Source organism: Heloderma suspectum, chromosome 9 (genome assembly GCF_057233095.1).
Source record: "Heloderma suspectum isolate Gila_16-S chromosome 9, 16-S_ref, whole genome shotgun sequence".
Classification (NCBI taxonomy): Eukaryota; Metazoa; Chordata; class Lepidosauria; order Squamata; family Helodermatidae; genus Heloderma; species Heloderma suspectum.
The window spans coordinates 39,347,744-39,367,380 of NC_139466.1; the positions used below are offsets into that span (position 1 = coordinate 39,347,744).

Here is a 19,637-nt window from a genome sequence, read left to right on the forward strand (position 1 = left end):
TTTTCAAGGGTAGGTTTTAAAAGTTGTTTTTGTTTTGTTTAATGAGGCTGTTGAACAGTCTCTTCTGAAATGGGAATGAGAACAAAAATATTTTTTTAAGTGTGCATTAATTTAAAATTTGCTTTAATGGACTCACTATAATGAAGCCCTGGACTTTTAAAAATAACTAGTTGTATTACACCTGTGTTTGTTCAACGGGTTTCATCAATAAACTTCTAGGTCAATCTGGGGCCACATTCATGAGATCTCACCTTCATGAAAGAACTGGCTCTGTATGATCTCTGTCTTTCAGGTGTAGCTGTCCCTGGTTCATAGTGAATGTTGTAGTGGAAATCCAGAAATTATTATTGTCGTGTTACTACATCCAAGCCGGTCAGTTGCACTAGTAAAGTCAATTATACAAGTGCTATTGTTATAATCATTAATAATAATAATATAGAGTTATCAGTGTCCAGGGTGCTTTATAATAATGAAAGAGAAAGATCCCTGCCCCAGGGAGCTTACAATCTAAATATCGCCAGGGGAGAAAGGCAGGGAAGGGAGAGGAAAGGGTAAGAAGGGATGAATCTAAATATGCTGCAGTTACATATACTTAGGCTTCATTTGAGTTACATGTCCTACTTGCATCACAGCTGTTTTTTGTAAGCCAAGTTGCTACTTATGAAGCTGAACTGACCTTTTTTCTCTGCAAATCTATGCACCATTATTTGGGAATGAATCTCATTGAAACTAGTGGGATTTGCTTTTGAGATAATATGCATAGGGCTGGGCTGTATGTCTCTGGGCATGTTTGACGTAGAATTCTCATTAAAACAGCTTGGATATGAAGGTATCCATTCCTTCTTTGCTGTATTTTGAAAGCAGTGCTTCTAGGACAAGAAAAACAAGACACAGCAAATTCAGCTGCGTGAAAGATGTGCAGGGGCACCCTCAGCCAGTAAGCAGATATTTTTGGAACATTATTGGGGTGTTTTAATTTGAGTTTTGGAATATGTTTTAGCTTTGACTATTATTTAACGCGGAGAGAAGCATCTTGTGAACCGTCAAGTTTCTGTCTTCCTGGTTGTTGTCTGTAATAGTGTAGGTTTGGTGCCTTACCAAAAATATAAGAATGTGTTCTCCAGATGGTCTCCACTTTTCTGACTTAAAAGGGGTCAACCATAGCCCTGGCTTGCCCTTAGCCATAAGGCTATTGAAGTGCTCAGATTAAGCTGCATTTGATTCTGGTCAGTATTTCGGCAGGACACGACTGAAGATACAGCTCTACATAGCATTGCAAATTTAGGAGATAGTGCTCCACGGTCTGAGTTGGGATGAAGAAAAGATTCAGGATTAAGGTGAGCTGCACTTTTCATTCTCCTAGCGATGTGTATAACTTAGATCCCAATTTTTTTGGCTTCCTAAAGCTGTTAGATATTCCTCAGGCATTGGGGACAGGCCACAAAATGCCCACGAGTTACTTTATCTAACCGTAGTGACCTGTCAGGGGAAATGTAATTGCTTTACTCCCCAAAAGCCATCAATTCTGGATTTGATGAGAAGCATGGGCATTTTCTGTGCTCATGTTTGGTCTACGGTGGTGCTGTTTAATTTTGTACCAACCTTGTTGGTCTCCCCAGTGGTAGCTGCCTCTCTGTAGTAGTGAATGAAATAATTCTTCTTGACACATTTGAGTGTGGAAGTACCACCCCTGTGTAATATAAAGTGTTGTTTTGGTTCCCTCTGGAAAGAGCAGGCTGTATTTCTGTGCCATCTTTCTGGCATAAGCAAAGAGTAGCTCTCAATGCTGAGCTTTATAAAGGGATGTCTTATTTATAGTGGTGATGCTATTTGTCACTGCCCATAAAGGCATCTCTCAGTGGGTGATGCTGCTGGTAATCTGTAGGATACCCACTGCTGAACAATGGTAAATCTAGAATGGGGCAGGCAGCAGGTAGACTGGTATCTACTCGTAGGTCTCTGGGTGATTTGCAGTAGATCTCCAAGGGTTTCTGAGACTGACTCACATTTTTTGGGTAACAATTGCAACAACTAAAAGGCTGCCAGCCTTGTAAATTAGGCTGCTGAAACAAAGAAAGCTTGGGGTTGGCTGAGCCTGTGCTCAGAGGCACCTTGCTCCTTAATTCTTAGCACATGTTTGTACTCTTGAGCCCCTATTTTGCACTTGGCTTTGGTTAGTGGACCTCACGGTTCTAGTAGATAAAATAAAGTAGATCCCACAAGCCTAAAGACTGCCCCCAACCTAGAAAACTGCATTTTCCAGGATGTACTCTGTTGATATAGTATTTCTGTTTGCAATGTCTTCTTTTTGGTCCCCCATAGAAGGCAGATGTCTATTGCTGAATGGCTAACTTCCTAGTATAGGAATGCATCATATTCTTTGTTTCATGGACCACTTAACAGGCAACTGTGAAAATGATTCTGATGGCATCACCAAAAGATGTCAGGAGAGAATTTGTCTGCGGAAACAAAATGAGATCATTCTTTAAAAAGAAAAGAACGCTCTTAACTTCATTGTGGGCAACCTAATAGGGTTATCATGCCTGCCTGAACTATGGGAGGAATTATGACCCATAAAATCCTAAGGCTGACTCCCAGCCATCTGTGTTTTGTAAATCAGGAGCCAGCCTTAAGAAGACGAACTCTTTTCCTACCCTTCTTAGCTTTAATATGTGGTTTAACACTGCATCTGCACTGAAGCTAACCATGGTTCACGTTAACCACAGTTCCTTCTTAATCAAGGTTTGCGAATCCACTTCTGTCTATAGCATCAAACTCTGGTTTATGAGAGAACTGTGGTTTCCCTCACTGCAGATATGATGCTAAACCATGATGAAAATTGACTAGGGAAGAGAAAGGGAAATTAATGCCACAGAGGAAGTGGGGAGCTAGCTCCTGAATTTCAGAGAGTCCGGAGGGAGCCAGTTTGTACTAAGTCCTAGTTTTATTATTTGTACATGTTAATTTATTTTAAGTGTATGTAAGGCAAAGTAGGGCATTGTTTTAACCCTGGATGAGAAAGCTGGAGTGAAAAAGAAACCACCTCAAGGGTCTGCTATGACCAGATGTGTGGGATACACATTTGAAAAATAAATAGCTAGCCAGCCTCAGAAGTATTTTTTTAAAGTATGTTGTTAAGCAGCTACATTTGTATTCTGAGGATGCACACAGAAATGATTTTGACAGTTCAAGTGCCCCTGCTATGTGAGCAAGATTGAAGATTTGCTCCTAAGACGATTATTTCAATAATTCTTATAGACTGGATTTTTCCCATGTTAATTTTGCTGGGCTTTGTCTCATTCTGTTACATCGACTGATATTTGTTTGCCAAGAGATATTTAGAAGCCTGTGCATTCCACAAGGTTATGGTCCTAACCTTGGGGGTAACGTTTGCTTTTTCCACATTGTTTGTCTCTTGCATTATGTCAGGGATGGGCAGCTTTGGGAGGTCCAGGGACCATTTTCACCCCCTGAATCCGACCCCCCAGCAGGCTGCAGTGAAAAATGTAAACAAAGACAAATAAGGGTGGGGGAGGCATTTATAGCACTACTTAGTGCCCAAAGGGTCAAATTTAGCATACTTGCAAGATGAATGTGACCCTTTTAGCACTCTGTAATAGCAGGGACATGGTGGGAGCTGTGCTGGGGAGCACATGCAGCCTGAGGGCTGCATGTTGACCACCCCTGCATGATGTACTGTATTCAGTTAGATAACTTTGGGCAGCCTTTCCCAGCCTGGAACCCTCCAGATGTGTTGGAGTGGATGGAGATGATGGGAATTGCAGTCCAACACATCTGGAGAACACCAGGTTGGGGAAAGCTGGCTTTGGGCATGCCATGTTTCACATAGGTCAAATGGGGCATTTCAAGGCAGCAATCAGGGCCAGCTCCAGAGGGTGGCTCAGGGCACTGTCTCAATAGCAGCACTGATCTTCCTTTCCACAGAACATCCAAGAAGGTTGAAGGCATGCCCTACCTCCTCCAGGTTAAGATACCCCTTTGTCAAAGCCCTCCCCGCCCCCACAATCCTGTAGCCAGCAGCAGTTACAGTCCTGCAGCCGCCCTTGCAGTTAGTTGTTAATAACTTGTGAGTAAGCGCAGACATCAACATAGCTTGATTCCATCAGCCCAGCCTGGCTGGGGATTGTGGGAGTTCAAGTCTAACACAACTGGAGGGCACTGGGTTGGGGAAGGCTACATTAGCCTGACCCTCCGAGCCATGAGTGAAAGGGCTTTATGTTAAATCTCATCCCCTGGCAACAGTGCAGCCCTTTGTCATTGCTTTGTAGCAATGCATTTCCTTTTTCAGTAGGTCTGGTAGATTGGAGAGTGTGGGCTATGAGCCAGGAATTTCTCAGTTCAAACCTTTCGACAGCCATGAAACTGCCACGTGGCTTAGGGTACGCTACTCTTTCTCAGACTACTCAGCCCTACGTGAGGAATATTAATGCTTATCTACCTCAATGGGTTGTTGTAAGTGTCACTCAGAATACATGTGAAGCGTTCTCTGGTCACTTCAGAAATGCTGTCTAAATGCTCAAATTTGCAAACCTTTTAATGGATTTATAGAGTGCCATCAATGTGCATGGTGCTTTACAGAGTACATGAGGATGCTTCCCTGCTCCCAAGGAGCCTACAATCTAAGATTTAACACAGGGGAAGCAACAGAGGCTGGGAGGGCTGGGTTAGTAGACAGGGAAGTGACATGCATTTCTTTCAGTTGCACAGAACTACGCGTAATTATAGTTTGGCATGCCAGGGGTCCCCAACCCTTTTCGGTCAGTGGACACATTTGGAATGTCATTGTTGTTGTTGTTCAGTCATTGAGTCGTGTCTGACTCTTCGTGACACCATGGACCATAGCACACCAGGCCTTCCTGTCCTTTGCTCTCTCCCGGAGTGTGCTCAAGTCCATATTCATTGCATCGATGATGCTATCTAGCCATCTCATCCTCTGCCGTCCCCTTCTCCTTTTGCCTTCAGTCTTTCCCAGCATCAGGGTCTTTTCCAGGGAGTTTTCTCTTCACATTAGGTGGCCAAAATATTTGAGCTTCAGCTTCAGTATCTGTCCTTCCAATGAGCAGTCAGAGTTGATTTCCTTTAGGATGGCCTGATTTGACCTCCTTGCAGTCCAGGGGACTCGTAAGAGTCTTCTCCAGCACCACAGTTGGAAAGTATCAATTCTTCGGCACTCAGCCTTCCTTATAGTCCAGCTCTCACAGCCATACGTTGCTACTGGGAAAACCATAGCTTTGATTATACGGACCTTTGTCGGCAAGGTGATGTCTCTGCTTCTTACTATGCTGTCTAGGTTTGCCATAGCTTTCCTCCCAAGGAGGAAAAGTCTTTTAATTTCATGGTTACAGTCACTGTCTGCAGTGATCTTGGAGCCCAAGAAAATAAAATCTGTCACTGCTTCCATTTCTTCCTCTTCTATATGCCAGGAAGTGATGGGGCCAGATACCATGATCTTAGTTTTTTTAACATTGAGTTTCAAGCCAGCTTTTGCACTCTCCACTTTCACCCTCGACAAGAGGCTCCTCTTTAGCTCCTCTTCGCTTTCTGCCATTAGGGTGGTATCGTCTGTGTATCTGAGGTTGCTGTCATGGAATGTCATGGGCACCCCCAAAAACAGCAGCCATGATGGATATGATCAGTCTCAACATGCTCATTTCCCAGAAAGCAAACTGGTGAGACTAAAAGAAAAATAATTTGCCCAAGGACCTAAGTACAAAGCAGTGGTGGGACCTGAGCTCCAATACACAAACCTGCTCTTTGGAATCCAAGTAAAGATGGTGATGGAGCGCAGCCCTTTGCTTCGCATCATGCCAGCCTCTCTGTTAAATAATAATAATGTAAAAATTCTTGAGAAATAAAAGAAAAATCAGGAGGGTCGGGAAGCCTGGCAGGCACCAAGAGAGGCACCATGTTGCAGACCCCAGAACTAGGAGGCTGTGCCGAAAGTGGGTTTTGAGAAGAGATTTGAAAGAAGAGAGAAAGGAGACATCACACAGGTGATCTGAGAGGCAGGTCCAAGCGCCTGGGACAGCAAGGGAAAAGGGGTCTTTGAGGGAGCAAGTTTTTAAAAATGAAAAAGCAATTTTCACTTGGCAGCAGTTTTCACTGCATGACACTGATGCAGATTCAGATTTGCATCTGGACATGCCCTTCTGCTTTGCAGTGCTCTTTGAAATCCCACTGAACCAGCTGGATGCATATTCTCATCAAAATGCAGGGCCACTCATGGCTGCACATGACTAGATAGGGCAGCTTTCCCCAACCTGGTGGACTTCAGATGTATTGGACTCCCATCAGCCCTCACCAGCATGGCCACTGGGCAGGAATGTGAGAGTTGCAGTCCAAAAAAAACATCGAGAGGGCTAAGATAGGGCTTCAATCCTCATCCATGTATTTTTGAAGGTTCTTAGCTGGTTTTAAGGGATGGGGATTTTTGTGATGGGACATGGTAATGGGACATAAGAAAAGCCCTGCAAGATCAGACTCATGGTCCACCAGCATCCTGCTTCCTACAGATGCCTCTGGGAAGCACACAAGCAGAACTGGAAGGAAATATACCTCCTCTTTTGCTTTATCTCCCAGCATCTGGTACTCAGAGGTAGACTGCATGAGAATGTGAAAGCTGTATTTACTTGTTGTGATTAGTAGCATTTTATGGAAATATTAAGTGTGATCTGAGTAAGTATATTGGGAAATGAGTAAGAGTTTCAAGTTGACATGTGGTCTTATATTCCTCAACACGATAGGGGAAAAAATGTTTACATTCCCAATATTCTAATGCAGCCTTCCCCAACCTGGTGCTGTCCAGATTTGTTGGGCTTTATAGCTCATTTTGGTTGAGGTATGGGGTATCTATTGTTGTTGTTGTTGTTGTTGCAATGTGTATACAATGTGTATACTTCCAGGGGGAAATTCTAAAAATAAACCATGCATTCGGTTAGAGTCTTAAGAGCCACCATACCTGCACTGTAAAAGCCATGCCTGGGTTTGAAAGAACCATGCAGCGACTTGCTCCATTCACCCATGGAGGGTTTGGGTTTGAGTTTCTTGAATAGCAGTCCTTTCACCCTGTTTTGTTTCAAGCCACTCTTGAAAAAGAGAGAGAAATGTCAGAAAAATCTGTTTGGGGAAGGGGCCATCACTCACTGGTGGAGCCCATGCTTTGTGTGTGGAAAGCTCCCCTCCCCATTTACTCCCTTAGCATCTCCAGTTAAAAACGGGATTTCATCAGTGCTGTAGTGGTAAATGTTGAAGTGCAGGTGTTCATCATGACAGTCTCCATAGGCACCCTCTCAAGGAGAGCCCCAAAATGTAGGCAGCTGTGTTGATCTATATCAACAAACCAGTTCTAGCAGTTCTCATCTCCGCTAGAAGCAGGTATTTGGTCTTAATTGCCCATTTAGGACCAAGCGCCCCCTCCCCCCCGCGCTTACTGTGAGGATTGCAGCTAAGCTCAGAGGGAACAAGGAATTCTGAGCAGGGTGGCAGATGATGTCAGGGACCTCCAAAAGTCCTGGTGCAGCATCCCTGCAAGCCCTGGCTCCATTAGATTTCTGCATCTCAGAAACAAGATGCAGGGAAATACTCTTCTCTGCACTGCAGCCTTGCATAACAGCTGCCAGTCAGTATTGGTAAGATAGTCCAATGGTTTGACTCAGTATAAAGTGGTTTCATATCTTCCGGGGAAGGGGTCATGGCTCGGTGGCCAGACATCTCTGCAGGAAGGAGCAAAGCTTTCGACAAAGTGCCCCGTGATATCCTGATGAGCAAACTAGCACAAAGTGGTCTAGAAGAAACAACGATCCGGTGGATCCACAGTTGGCTACAGAATCGGACTCAAAGAGTGCTTATCAGTGGGACCTTCTCAAACTGGGGAGAGGTAACGACTGGGGTACCGCAGGGCTCAGTCCTGGGCCCAGTGCTGTTCAACATTTGTATTAAGGACTTGGAGGAGGAGGTGCAGGGAATGCTGATCAAATTTGCAGATGACACAACATTGGGCAGGATAGCTAATACTTTGGAAGACAGGAACAAAATTCAAAGTGATCTGGATAGACTGGAGTGCTGGGCAGAAAACAACAGAATGAGATTTAATAGGGATAAATGCCAAGTTCTGCACCTGGGAAAAAGAAACCAAATGCACAGTTACAAGATGGGGGATACGTGGCTCAACAACACTACAAGCAAGAAGGACCTTGGAATTGTTGTCCATCACAAGCTGAATATGAGCCAACAATGTGATGTTGCTGCAAAAAAGGCAAATGCTCTTTTGGGCTGCATTAATAGAAGCATAGCTTCCAAATCCCAGGAGGTACTAGTTCCCCTCTACTCAGCACTGGTTAGGCCTCATCTGGAGTACTGTTTCCAGTTCCGGGCACCACACTTGAAGAAGGATGCAGACAAACTGGAGAGGGTTCAGAGGAGGGCAACAAAGATGATCAGGGGACTGGAAACAAAGCCGTATGAAGAGAAACTGAAAGAACTAGGCATGTGTAGCCTTGAGAAGAGAAGACTGAGGGGAGATACGATAGCGCTCTTCAAGTACTTGAAAGGTTGTCACAGAGAGGAAGGCCAGGATCTCTTCTCGATCATCGCAGAATGCAGGACACGGAATAATGGGCTCAAGTTACAGGAAGCCAGATTCCGGCTGAACATCAGGAAAAACTTCCTGACTGTTAGAGCAATACGACAATGGAACCAATTACCTAGGGAAGTGGCGGGCTCTCCCACACTGGAGGCATTCCAGATGAGGCTGGACAGCCATCTGTCAGGGATGCTCTGACTTGGATTCCTGCATTGAGCAGGGGGTTGGACTTGATGGCGTTGTAGGCCCCTTCCAACCCTACTATTCTATGATTCTACTATTCTATGGTTCTGTGCTAGCTGGGAGTGATGGGAATTGCAGTCCAAAACATCTGGAGGGCACCAGGTTGGGAAACACTGATGTACTGCAGCTATTACAGATAGGAATTATATTTTGCATGTAGAAGGTCCCATGGTTCAATTCTTGGCATCTTCAGCCAAGAGGATCTCCGACAGCAGACAGAAATGTGGCCAGCTAGAGTAAATGGCCCTGGGTAAGGTGGGCCACTGACATGATTGAGTATACTGCAGCTTCCACTATTCCCAATTTGAGATATCTCAATCCCCACTAGCCAGGTTCAGCCTTAAGAGAGCTCATTGGATCTCAGCTGACATCTAGGCATTTACTCAAATGTATAATTATAACCAATCAGATCTTGGAATGTATTATGTCACAGACAATTTCAAAAGTGTATGAGATACTGGGTTGGAGCCAGACATAGTAGACATAGAGCAGAGCCATTGAAATTGATGGGTCTACTCTACATATGTGCTTTGAATAGACCCATTGATTACAATGGATCCAAACCGTTGATAGTAAAACTGTTCAACACATACAAGTCAGGGGAAAGGGAGGAAAACATTCTGGTATATACAAACAAATTGTTTTAGATTATTCCAGTCATCAAGACAATAAAGTTCACATATGTTAATGTCCTTTGTATAGTGGCTTTTGTTATATGAGATAAACGTTTCCATGTCAAACTCCATAGGGAAGTTCTTCCATGCAAGCCCCATTAAAATTAATGGGTACTTCAAAGAAGCACTGCAGTAGTTTTGTGCAGGTCCCATTCCTTCCAATGGGGCTTTCACAGGAGAACATCCCTCTGGAAAGTGCCCCTCAAAAACCTGGAGCCAGCAGTTGACAGTTCTTCCCTGAAAAAAACAAAGAACCAAAAAACAATCATATGAAACTTACAGCTGAAAGTCTTACTAATCAATCAAGTGCTGTTGCAAGTCCTTAAAACTTAATGTTAAAGCTTATTTTATGTGCTATATATATGTGCCCCCTTTACATAGTCTTGCTGAGCAGTTTTTTTAATCTAGAATTCTTGATAAGCTTGCTGTTAACAAAATCTTTCCTAGCAATTGTCAGAAAAAGTTAAGTTTGTTACATATAAAACTGCTTGGTTGGCTGTTAAAGTGCATGTGTATATATACACATGTATATGTATACATGGGCAGCAGAACATAACATAAAACCACTTGTTTTAAGATGGTATGTTTTAGGATTAGGGTCTTTTATTTTTCCCACCCCCTTTGGTTTTAAACAAATACGTTAAACTGACCTGAACTTATATTACCCTTTTAGAATATAGAATATACTTAGTGGCAATGTTTAAGCCCACTCAATTCAGGCAAACTGTAAAATGAAGGTATAATAATCTATGGAAACTTTGTCAAAACAATAAATAAATTGACTGATTGATCCATGCATCTCAAAACTTTGCTATACACAAGGGCTGACATTTTCAAGGGCTTACAATTAGGAGTAAGCAGAAATGAAAAGTTGCTTTTTGCAAAGACACAGACACACTCTGGAGAATATTCTTGGCTGATATCAAAATGGGGCAACGATGTTCATTCATCCAGTCCATAGCTACTACATAGCCCAGCCTTTCCCAACCTGATGTCCTCCAGATGTTGTAGATGTCAGTTACCATCAGCCCCAGCCAGCATAGCCAATGGACAGGAATCCTGAGAGTTGTAGACCAAAACATCTGGAAGGCACCAATGTGGGGATGGTTGATGCAGCCATTCACTTCATGCAGCCAAATCTGATTGGTTATATAGCATCATGATACCGTCACACTCACCATGTAATCCTTATAGACCAGCTTCAAACAGATTTTTAAAGTGCATTTTTAGATTGGAGGGGATTCAGCCCTCAAAAGTGCTTCATTTTCCCTGGACTTGTTTCTGGGTGAGCATTCGCCACCCTACTAAAAGATGCATTCCTCTAAATACAATTCCCAATCAGTTCATAACAGCACATCTTATATCATACTGATTTTCAAACTGTGTTCTAGGGTGTCCTGAAATTCTTTGGAAGCTTATCAAGGACTCCTCAGTAAGAAGATCAGTTATGGCAGACAATTTCCCCTGAAAACAGATTGATTGTTCAAGACTATTGTTCTTCGCTTGCAATATGTTTGAATGTATTCCAGGGCAGACTCAGCAGTTCAGGCAGTGGGATGGTGAGGTCCATAAGGCCTGGCCAGTGTCAAATGTGAAATGTGTGCCATAAAACATGGCCAAATATTCACTTTTACATCACCAAAATAAGGACATCAATTTGCATAAAATTTGCATATGCTAATTTATATGTATTGCTGGAAATTTAGAAATAATTACTATCATTTAAAGAGAAATACAATACAGCTTACCATAGTGGGGAAGACTGTGACTTCTCCGACTGTTGACCAGGTGCTGCTAACTGTTGATGGGCAACTTCAAGGTCCCTGCTCCCGATTCTTATGGTTCTTTATCTTTAAACCAGGCAGGCCTTCAAACTGCCTTGAGGATGCCTTGAAACAGAGGACTGTCCTCTGACAACCCTGCAAATAGAGGAATGTCCTCTGTAAAGTAGGACACATGGCCATCATACCGAATATCCTCTGCAATACATAGGAGTTCCTCAGCTGACAAGTTGACATTGAAAGGGACTCTACAAAGGAAGAAAGTCTGAAAAACACAGCTGTGTCAAATTAAACGTACACAGATCATCTCGTACAGAGGTTGCATTTGATTGTATTTGTGATACCTCATTCTTTATTTTCAGAATTTCCATGGGAAACTGTACACTCAAAACATACACACTTGGAATTTTTGTTATAACACATATTTTCATACCTCTTGTGTTGATGAGGACTACCCAACATGGTTTGAAGCTCTGACATGTTGCCAGGGTCTGTCTCAGAGCATGGGACATGCCAGTCTTGCCAAAGAAAATAGGGAGGAAGAGGTGGGTGGAAAATCGGGTTAAAACTGGTGAGGTTATCCTCCTCAGAATTTGGGCACTGGTCTTGGACTGATGAAGTGAAAGGAAGATAGTCTGGATATGATCTTCTCCTTCATACAGTGATGATTTCTTCGGCTTCCTGAAGGCTGAGCCGTTTCCCTCCATTGTCTTTCAACTAAACAGATTTTAATCAGCTGCAATATACCTGGGGCCTCCAACATGAGTGAAATCTTTCCTTACCATCCTGTTGAGGTTTCAGCTCAATTTATGAGCCCCCGTGGGATGGCGATAACAAAGAGGCTATAAATGGGGGCGGGGGGGGGGAGGTTTAGAATGATTTATGGGTTGGGTCCAGTTGCGCAGTGGCTTTCCTGTTGTGCTGTTCATTGCAACGCTGCTCATGAAAGATGCCCTTTCTGCTCTCTCAGCCCCGTGGCCTCATTCTTCTTGCAGCTGTCTCCCCAGCTACATCAGCTGGGGAGACAGCCTCAGTGGAACAGGGCCATGAAGTCCAAAGTATGGAGCAGAGGGTTGGCTGTAATTGATGGGGGAGAACCACAATAATTCACTGGTGTTTAGATGACAACTGAATGGTTTTTTCAGTCACTCTGGTCAAGTTTAGATAAATCTAATCCCCACAGTGCCCAGGGCCAGACTGCACCAATCTGTTGGGGAGTGACTGTTTTGCTGGACGTGATTAAGACTTTTTCCCCTTTGGATTAAAAAATGAAGGAAGAAGATGGAGCAGGGAGAGAGATGATGCAGTCTTGGGAAAAAAAGAGTTTTAGGTCTTGACTTCTACCTAAATGCATGCTATGCGGCTAGGAATAGCTCTTGCATAAAGTGAGAGATTGTTACCACCTCTGAGAGATCATTTGAGCCAGAGAATGTGTTTCACAAGCATCAATAAGAGTCCGTTGATACTGCCACCGTTCCAGCCTGTTGGAGATTCCCTCCTCCCTTGCACCAGGGGTTGCAGGAAGTAGATGTGTTACACCTAAAGATGCTGCATCTTTTGCTCTGGCAACACCAGTTCCATTGGTACCTAGGGATGTTCAAGGATTTTGTTCTGTCCACATTCTTAAGCAGTCCAATCTGATTTGCACTTCCTGGACTAATATGTAGATCGGAATGCAGTTATCTAGTTTTCACACTTCTCAGAATTTTGCGATACAGTTCTAACCTGTTTTAAAAGATGTACCAAAATGCAAACAAAATGTGTATTTTAGAATCAAATACATACAGAAATGCATAATTTAGGGTAAAATGTGTACATAAATGTGTATTTTGTGGAAAATGCGTTTAAAAATACTGTGAGTTTTCATGCACAGGTAACTTTACAGTAACTTTATTTAAACTCTGAAGGCAAATACAGTTGTTCCCCCTCCCCCTTATGTTTTGCTCCCCCTCATATTTATTTTATAGTTTTGTTTACAATATTTATAGGATGCTTTTCAACAATCCTCTCAGGGTGGCTTACAATACAAATAACACACACACACAATTTAAAAACAATCCCCCAAACAATGTCTGTCCTGGAGACTGCCAAGAGTTGGGTGCAGATGGCTGCATGTTCAATTCTCCTGGTAAAGGATCACAGGTGAGAGGCTGTGGCTCAGTGGCAGAGCAGCTGCCTTGCATGCAGAAGGTCCCAGGTTCGATCCCCAGCATCTCCAGGTAGGGCTAGGAAGGAATCCTGCCTGAATCCCTGGAGAGTCATTGCTGCCAGTCAGTGTCAGCAATACTGGGCTAGATGGACCAAGGGTCTGCCTGTAAGCCAGCTTCCAATGTTCCTAGGTGGTAGGAAAGACTCTCTCTGAGACCCTTGGGAGATGCTGCCAAACAAGTTGAACAAGCTTGGACCCAGTGGTCTGTCTCGGCAAAAGGCAGCTTAATACGTTTCTACAAAGACTTGAAGGCATTTGGAAGAGGGATTGCTGCTCATGATGTAGACCCCAGCCCGCTTTTGCCTCTGGTCAGGCAGGTTTTTGGTATTGTTTTGCATCTTATATTTTTTGAACCGGGTCGTAAGAACATCAGAAGAAGCTGGATCAGACCAAAGGCCCATCTTATCCAGCATCCTGTTTCCCACAGTGGCCAGTCAGAATCCCCTGGGAAGCCCACAAGCAGGACATGAGCACTAGAGCCAGTTGCTCCCCTGGCAACTGTCATTCACAGGTAGACTGGCTCTGAAGGTGGAGGCTTCATTTAGCCATCACACAGCTAATAGCTAGTGACAGAGCTCATGAATTTGTCTAATCTCCTTTTAAAGCCAGCTATGCTCACGGCCACTGGCACATCTTGTTGAAGCAAATTCCAGTGGGAGAGAAGAAATATGCATGCACACCATAGAAAGTGAAGCTTCTTTACAGCCCCTTCTGACTTTTAAATATGAATATCTGTCTTCAGCCTAGTCCAATGTGTTTGAGGTAGTGTTTTTATTCCTCCTCCTCCTCCTCCTCCTGGAGGATTTTCCATATATTCCCAAACAAAAAGTCTCTTTAATGAAGATTTTGGGTAGAATCCATCTGCCCCACACTGCACTGAGTATGTCTTTGTGACGTGCGTGTGACTGCATGGTCTCTGGGAACATAGTCTAATAAATGTAGCAAGAGCATCTTACATAATCTCTTGAAAGGAAGAATCTGCTGCAGCCAATGCTGGGCTTCCGCAGGCAGCCTCTGCTAGCATCAGCGAAGCGTTGGGGTGTGCAGCTCTGCCAACTGGCCTTCTTTTCTTCCTCTGCCTGGCTGTGCCTGATTTGCAAATCTGCTTCTTCCAGGCATCACCTTTGTTGCATTGGCTTCTCCCAAGCCAAAAACAACAGCAAAACGTAGGGGTGGCCTCCCTGCCCCCTATCCTTCCTGGGCTACATGCAAGAACGTGTTTTGTGTGGGCGGCGGGGGTGGGAGGAGAGACAACTCCCTTTCCCCTCTCTTTAAAATCACACTCCATTTCTAGAAATAAATGCATTGCCCTTTCCTTCATCTACCCACGCACTCTCGCCCACTCATCCGCCTACATACAAAATAGATCGTAATCAACAGCTACTTTTAGAGCTGATCTGGAGCGCCTCAGTGCTCTTTCAGCAAACTGATTTTAGACTCTTTTGTCTCCTCTACCCTGCTCCCACTGGGCACATGGCTGTGATTGCTGTATACATTAATGGCAAATGAGGAAGGCATCGGAGTGCTGAATTAATTAGCAATGCAGCTTTAAGAGCTAGGTCCACAGGGTTTCCATGCTGTCATCATCTACATCTCATGTCTGATATGTTACACAGGATAGGCTGTTCCTTTCTCTGTGGTTTTGGGGCTCTTTCCACTAACCATTCCTGCTGTGCAATCTCTTCATTTCAGAGGGGATTGCATTGCAGTGCTGCTTGGTGGATTGTGCCCTTGGGTGAGGAGCATATAGTAAGGGATGGACCCTGCCAAGGAAGAAACTGTGAATGGTCTAGATCTGGATGGAGCTGAGGGGGAGCAAGCCAAAAAAGGCTTGCAGACACTTGCTTGGCTGCCATAGTATCTCAGTGGTTTCCTAATGCCAAAGAAGATGGAGTCACAAGGGGATCAGGCATCAGCTTGTAAATGAGCATTATGTAAGGCTGTTGAAAGGCAATAAGAATGCCATTCCAGTAACACTTGAAAATCTGTTCTCTAGGGCTGAGCCAAAACTCCTTGCCTCGTTTTTGTATGTATAAAAGGGGCCTCTTGTTTTCAGCCCCTTTTGCAAATGTGCTTATATCATTTTGAGGCCGTGCTTTTCAATGGCATTTTCACTTTTGGTTGGTCTCAATAACTTCGGCTTTGTGTGCCCTCACTGCCGTTCAGTCCCATTGGCTGCAGTGAGTGACCCACATGGTTTTGTTGATGGTGTTCCTATTCTACCTCTATTATAATGACATCAGAGAGGCCCAGAAACAAAATCACATGGGTTGCCACAACCAAATCGAGCACATAACAGATCAGACAAATGTAGCCAATAACAGAGCAAAGAAGAAGGATACTGGTACCGGGAGAAGAAGCAGCTGCCAAGGGGGCTACTGAATAGCATCAAAATAATGTGAATGTTCAGGAAGCTGAGTATTTGAGGGTAATTTGCTCAGTGCCATTGACTATGCTAATTTCAAGGAAAATACAGAAATTGGTGAGTGTTTGGGGGCAGTGCTATTTTTTTCCCAACCTGAAAGCCAACTGTGATGGAACTGAAATGTCACTGTGGGAAACAAAATGTCCAAGGGATAATGCAAAGCACAGAAATACTCTTTTGATGTTACGTAGAAACTCCCTCTTGTTTTCGTACCTCCACCACTGCCACATACTTGTTTATTTACCTTTCAGTATTTATATTTTCAGTATTTTTCAAAAATTTATGTACAGATATCAAGCTAAAGTAATACAACAACTAAACCCAATAAACTAGCTTAATAAAGAAAGCTAGAATTAAAATCGGCCAAGCAGGCATTTATCAGACAACAAAGACTGGGTGAAATAGCTTTGGCAATTTAAAAGAAAACAAAAAACCAAAACAACCACCACCACCTGAAACTGCTCCTCTCAGGGTTACCCCCTCCCAACAGAAAGCTCCAGGCCCCTTAGTGTGACCTTTTTTCCCTTTGCCTCTGTAGGCCTCAAACCTTCACACTCAGGACTTCATGGCTGCCATGACAACCATGGGGCTGTCCCAACATGTCATCAGCCCAACACATGTAAAAGGACACATGCTTGATCTCAACTGGGCAGGAGGATGGTGATCTGAAAGTGGAGGAATTAACATCTGTCCCATTGTCATGGTCAGATCACTTCCTGCTGCGGTTTAGACTTTTGGCAGCCTTTCCCCTCTGCAAGGGTGGAGGACCTATTAAAATGGTCCATCCTTGGAGGCTAATGGATTGTGATGGATTCCAGAGGGCTGAGAGGGGGATTTTCCTGCTGGTATGGCTGGTGCTCCTGTTGAAGCCCAGGTCACTCTGTGGAATGCAGAGATGACTCGGGCGGTTGACATGATCGTGCCCAAGCGCTGTCTTCCTCTGAGCAGAGCCTTGGTATACACCTGAGCTGAGGGCAATGAAGCAAGAGGGGAGATGGCTAGAACACAGGTGGAGGAAAACTTGTGCTGAGTCTGACTGAACAGAGGTTAGAGCACATTATCGAGCCTACTCTGTGGCAATGAGGGTGGCAAAGAGACAGTTCTTTTCCACTAGCATTGCATCGTCTCATTGTCCAGTGGAGCTTTTCCGAGTGGTTTGTGGCCTGTTACATTCTGGGCCAGGGAGAGAGACTGTGGAACCCTCAGTTGCATGCTGTGATGGGTTTGCATGGCACTTTGAAGATAAAGTTGCTCAGATTCGTCATGAATTGAACACCACAATTAATGCAGTTCCATTGGTAGAGGCGTTCAGAGCACTGTCTGGTCCAGTTTTATTGGATGAGTTTCAGTTATTGAGGCCTGAGGATGCGGACAAGGTGCTTGGCTAAGTCCAATTGACCACTTGTGTGATTGACCCTTGCCCTTCATGGCTTATTACATCAAACAAGGAGGGGATGTCTGGCTGGGTCCAGGAGGTTGTAAATTCCTTCTTGAGAGAGGGAGTGGTGCCGGCCTCTTTAAAAGAGGTGGTAATCAGACCACTCCTGAAAAAGCCTAACCTGGACCCAGAGGACATTAACAATTATCGGCCAGTGGCCAACATCCCCTTCCTGGGCAAGGTGCTTGAGCCGGTGGTTGCAGGACAGCTCCCAGGCACTCTTGAATGAAACGGATCATCTAGATCCATTTCAATCGGGCATCAGGCCTGGTTTTGGAACAGAAACTGCCTTGGTTGCTGTGTGGGATGACCTCTGCCGGGAGAGGGACAGGGGAAGTGCGACCCTGTTGATTCTCCTGGACCTCTCAGCAGCTTTCGATACCATCGACCATGGTATCCTTCTGGATAGGTTGTCTGGGTTAGGAGTTGGAGGCACTGCACTGCAGTGGTTCCCGCTCCTACTTGGATGGATGATTCCAGAAGGTGGTGCTGGGGGATTATTGCTCTGCGCCATGGCAATTATGCCACAGGGTTCCACAGGGCTCTATTTTATCCCCCATGCTGTTTAACATCTACATGAAACCGCTGGGGGAGGTTATCCGGAGGTGTGGGCCGAGGTGCCATCAATATGCAGATGACACCCAGCTCTACTTCTCTTTCTCATCAAACCCAGGTGAGGCAGTGGCTGTTCTGAATCAGTGTCTGGGCACAGTAATAGACTGGATGAGGGCCAGTAAACTTAAACTCAATCCAGACAAGACGGAGGTACTGTTAGTGGGTGGTTCGTCTGCCCGGCTAGGTGATATTCAACCTGTTCTAGAGTGGGTTGCACTCCCCCTAAAGGATCAGGTTCATAGTTTGGGGGTGCTGTTGGACCCAGAACTGTCACTTGAGGCACAGGTGAACTCAGTAGCACAGAGCATTTTTTATCAGCTTAGGCTGGTATACTAACTACGCCCTTATCTGGACAGAGATAGCCTAGCTAGTGTTATCCATGCTCTGATAACTTCTTGTCTGGATTACTGCAAAGCATTATATGTGAGGCTGCCTTTGAAAACGGTCTGGAAACTTCAGTTGGTCCAAAATAGGTCAGCAAGATTGTTAACAGGGGCTGGCCAATGAGTTCATATTACGCCGGTACTTTTCCAGCTGCACTGGCTGTCAGTCCATTTCCAGGCCTGATTCAAAGTGCTGGTATTAACATTCAAAGCCCTTAACAGCTTGGGGCCAGGTTCTCTGAAGGATTGCCTCCTCCCATATGCGCCTGCCTGGACCTTAAGATCATCCTCAGCGGCCCTTCTCCATGAGCCCCTGCCAAAGGAAGTGAGGCGGGTGGCTACTAGGAGGAGGGCCTTTTCTGCTGTGGCACCCCAGCTGTGGAATGAGCTCCCTAGTGAGCTTCGCCTGGCACCTACATTGTATTCCTTCCGGCACCAGGTGAAGACCTTTTTATTTTCCCAGGCATTTTAGCATTTTAGCTTTCTCGTCTATTAGCTTTGTTGTTTTAAATCTGTATTTTAAATCTCTGCATTGCTGCTAGGTTTTATTCTGGTTGTATTGCTATATTGTGGCTTTAATGCTTTAATATTTTATATTGTTTTACTGTGCGCTTTTTGGTTTTAATTTTTGTGAACTGCCCAGACAGCTTCGGCTATTGGGCGGTGTATGTATGTATGTATGTATGTGTATGTGTGTATAAATACACATACATACATACACACACACACACACACACACATTCAGGCAGGGGCCTTTCCCATCACCTGCTACCTGGGTATTCTGCATGCAAAGTGCACCACTGTTGAGACCACATGGAGCTGCCACATCAGATTTTCCAGCCATATTTTGGAGCCACAGAGTGTTGTAATACAAGATACTAATATCCTATAGCAGCCTTTGCCAACCTGGCACCCTCCAGGTGTTTTGGAGTACAGCTCACAGCATTCCTGACCATTGGCTATACAGGCTGAGACTGATGGGGGTTGAAGTCCACAACATCTTTCCCCTTTAATAGTTTGCCTTATAAAAGTGTTGTAAGTGGGAGTTGATAGCAGTTTCACTCTTCAGGGTTCAGCTCCCTCTGCTAGGTGTCCAGAAGTCAAATCTCTGAATGGGTGGGTAGTTACATGCATCTTATCTCTACTTCAGGGATGGGCAGAAGGTCAATCTCCAGATGTTTTGGACCTCAACTCCCAGAAGTCCTTGCCAGCATGGCCAGTGGTCAGGAATGCTGGGAGTTGAGGTCCAAAACATCTGGAGATCTAC

General features: G+C 44.5%; 1 protein-coding gene across 3 annotated transcripts in view; it reads left to right on the forward strand.

Moving 5' to 3' along the window:
* Positions 1-19,637, forward strand: part of ARHGEF9 (Cdc42 guanine nucleotide exchange factor 9) — a 371,451-nt gene that overhangs the window by 187,079 nt on the left and 164,735 nt on the right. The window lies entirely within an intron of this gene.